This window comes from Mastomys coucha, unplaced genomic scaffold, assembly GCF_008632895.1.
Source record: "Mastomys coucha isolate ucsf_1 unplaced genomic scaffold, UCSF_Mcou_1 pScaffold16, whole genome shotgun sequence".
Lineage (NCBI taxonomy): Eukaryota > Metazoa > Chordata > Mammalia > Rodentia > Muridae > Mastomys > Mastomys coucha.
Genome location: NW_022196898.1, coordinates 43,216,455 through 43,220,158, shown reverse-complemented (window position 1 = coordinate 43,220,158; position 3,704 = coordinate 43,216,455). Strand labels below are relative to the sequence as shown.

General features: G+C 44.9%; 1 protein-coding gene across 1 annotated transcript in view; it reads right to left on the bottom strand.

Moving 5' to 3' along the window:
* Ctsk (cathepsin K) overlaps positions 1-1,972 on the bottom strand; it is a 10,149-nt gene extending 8,177 nt beyond the window's left edge. Inside the window, exon 1 of the mRNA XM_031374824.1 lies at positions 1,257-1,972. The gene's annotated coding sequence lies outside the window, so the exon portion shown is untranslated. The remainder of the gene's footprint in view (positions 1-1,256) is intronic.
* Between the last annotated feature and the right edge of the window lie 1,732 nt (positions 1,973-3,704).

Here is a 3,704-nt window from a genome sequence, read left to right as displayed (position 1 = left end):
CACACACACACACAGACTTTCTTCATTTTAGAGACACCATTTTAAAGACACCATCTTGTTATGTCTTTGCTGGCTTTGAGCTCACTATGTTGACCAAGATGGCTTTGAATTTAAAGATCTACCCCCTCCACCCTGTGTTGGGATTAAAGGTGTGAGCCACTATGCCTAAGAATCCCTTCATTTGAACTATGAGACAGGCACACTTGGCTGTATGTGGAAAACAAGGAATTGCAGACGATTCTCATGTAAAGCAATGACAGACAGAAGCTGGGGAGGTGCTGGATCATCTGACTTCAATCACTGTAACTCCGGAATGTTCCAACACCGCATGCACTTTGGACAACCACAGTGGGTAGAAGTAACTGGGGAAGGTTCGGCAGCTCTTTCCCCCAGTATCCTCGGTAAGGGTGCACACAGAATAAGCACAGTGAGAGTGGTTACAGAGCCAGAGTTCTAGCTACAGTATGCTTCACGCTTTGTGCATGGTATTCTCCCTTGCCTATACAAGATCTTGCAAGGAGAGGACAGGTCCATTTTGATGGTATTTCCGTTCACTGTTTCTTCATTTGCCTTATCCACTTTTTTCTTTCTACCTCTTTTCCTTTAGGCAGGAAACGGCTCTAATTATAACCAGATGTCACGAGTAAGTAGCTTTTTTTTTCTTTTTTTCCCCCCAAACAGCGACGTGGCTGCCTCAGACACGTATGGAGGTGGAGGATGGAAGGACAATATTTCATAATGACCAAGTTCATAGCTCACAGCTTTCCAGGTATTTCCTCTGGCTCCATTAATGTCTTGTGTTGGCTTACTTGCAAGTTCTTAAGTTTAAAAACCATTTCCCATCACCGGCACATCATATGGCTTGTATATCACTGACTACATTTTTATCTACTCTTTGCAAAGCAACAGAATATCCAGCAGAACATTTAGGAACTAGAGTATTACAGGCTTGAGGGTGGCTGTTCTTCTTCTTCCCCAGGAGTCGGTTAATTTTTAAGTTAAGCTGAGCTCAGAAAGAGCCCACTGGCTTACAGAATCCTCTTCCTTGGTTTTTACCAACAGCCACATATTCACATACAGAATCCTAAAGATTTCCAGACACACTTTATTTAGCCAGAAAATAAACTAAAGATTATGTTGTTATTCAGGGAACTTAAGTTACTTGATTCCCCAATTCACTATACCCTTTCTCTTCTTAAAATAAGGTTAACTGGTAGGAACAAGACTCTAAAAGATCCAGAAGTTAAAAATGTTACCTGCTGTTGAGAATCTGTTGTCCAGGCTCTTTTCAGACAGGAAGTGTGGCTACTGTGAGCCCAAGACTAAGAGCGCTAGATTTATTCTGTAAGGATTGCGGAAGTCGACTCCAGCAGTGGATGGAAAATCTGGATAAGGGAGGGAGTCAGGGATAGGATGCAAAGGGGATTGGGGGTTAAGGAGGAAGGACACACATTTGCACAATGTGTGTATAGAGTATTATATGCCAGTGTGGATAGCTCCTAAGTGTTTAGTTTCATCTGACTGTCTTTGGGGGCAAAAATAAGCAGCACACTATTCAAATTGAGGCTGTGGTGGGAAGATTTATTTTTTTGTTTTTGTTTGTTCGAGACAGGGTTTCTCTGTGTAGCCCCGGCTGTCTTGGAACTCACTCTGTAGACCAGGCTGGCCTCGAACTCAGAAATCCGCCTGCCTCTGCCTCCCAAGTGCTGGGATTAAAGGCGTGCGCCACCACGCCCGGCTGTGGTGGGGAGATTTAAGAACACAGCCCTAGTGTTCCATCCTTCTTCAAAATGTCTTCTAACAATTTCCATCTTTTCAACCCATCTAGTTCTGACCCACCTCCTTACCCTGAACAGTTTCCAACGCTGTGTCAGATCCCCTTCTGAGATGATGGGGATGGGGATCAAAAGCTAGAAACATAAGGCTCTAACTGTTAAAAAACATTTAAAAAGATGTTTGGGCTGGAGAGATGGCTCAGGGGTTAAGAGCACCGACTGCTCTTCCGAAGGTCCTGAGTTCAAATCCCAGCAACCACATGGTGGCTCACAACCATCCGTAATGAGATCTGACTCCCTCTTCTGGTGTGTCTGAAGACAACTACAATGTACTTACATATAATAATAAATAGATCTTGAAAAAAATTATTAAAAGAAAATGTTGTGACTGTTCGCTATTACCTGCTTCTGGGCAGGGAGTAGTTTTTCTAACCCATTATGGCTGCAGAGAGAGAGGGAGGAACTGCCCACAAAGCCTAGGTGAGGTGGCCGGAAAGCTGAGTATGTGCGATAGTGCAGTAATCCCAGCTACTCAGAAAGCTAAACCAAAGCCATAGCTGGCTGTGGGCGCACCTCTATCCCCTCAACACACACCCACTGCGTGGCAGGGTTGGATGGTTCTCTGTGAGGTCAATGCCAGATCAGTCTACAGAGCGAGTCTGAAGCCAGCCAGGGCCATACAGTGAGACGTCGTCTCCAAACAAGTAAGAGCACACTTATAAGTTCAACCTAGTCTAGGCAATTTAATGAGAGCCTGTCTAAAAATAAAAATGGCTGGACCACCAGGCCAGGAATGGCACCACACACAATGAGCTGGGCTCTCTCCCATCTATCATTAAGAAATGCCCTACAGGGCTGGAGAGATGGCTCAGTGGTTAAGAGCACTGACTGCCCTTCCAGAGGTCCTGAGTTCAATTCCCAGCAACCACATGGTGGCTCACAACCATCTGTAATGGGTCCAATGCTCTCTTCTGGTGTGTCTGAAGACAGCGATAGTGTACTCACATACATAAAGTAATTGAAAAAAAAAAAGATTCTAGTTGCTTAAATGGATGATAACAGTAATTCACAAAAAGCTAAAAGAGGATTGAGGAACGTAACTCAGTGGTGATGAGCTTTCCTAACATTATGAGGCCCAAGGATCAACAGTAAGGAAAGAAAGAAAACAGACCCAATGTAGCACCTAATTATTTACAACACTTGAATCTACATTAATAGATACACATGTGACTCTACTGCTAAACTCTCAGGCAGCAGAATATTTGATGAGTACTGTATCTCAATCATTGAAATCCCAAACTAGGTCCAGTCACAAGAGTCTCCAAGTGTTTCCCCAAAACCCAGGCATGTGACAGGTCATAAGAGTCTAGCTTGGCCAGCCACACCCTCAAACTCCACTTACTTCCATAAACACATGTGAGGAATCAGGAAATGAGGGACTCTGGAACACAAAGGATAGTACCACAAATACAGACTCAGCTTCTAGCTGGATGCCTGGCACAGACCCCAGGATTTCTAGAGTTGTCAAGGTACCACATGAGTAGAGAGAGCCCAGGTCCACATTTGAACTGTTTAAAGTTCACAATCCCTTTAACTCCTTTTAACTGGAGAACATACTGGGGAAAGACACCAGGATTCCACAGTGGCTTCAAATCCAAGCACGCTCCCCAGCAGCTTCTGTGAGACGAGACAACCCCCACTCCCAGCAGTGTGTGAGCAGGAGTCTACTGACTCGTCCCGATGTGTCAGGATCAGGTGGGCACACGAGAACAGGGCGCTGAGTGACCAGGGCCTTGGGAGCTCTGAGTCCTGAAAGGAATACTCAACTACGGGCTGTGCCTGTGTGTGTGGAGCTCACTTATATTTAGTTGTGCATGTCTGTAATGGGGTCAGGGAGCCGCAATCAATATCACACAACACAACACAACA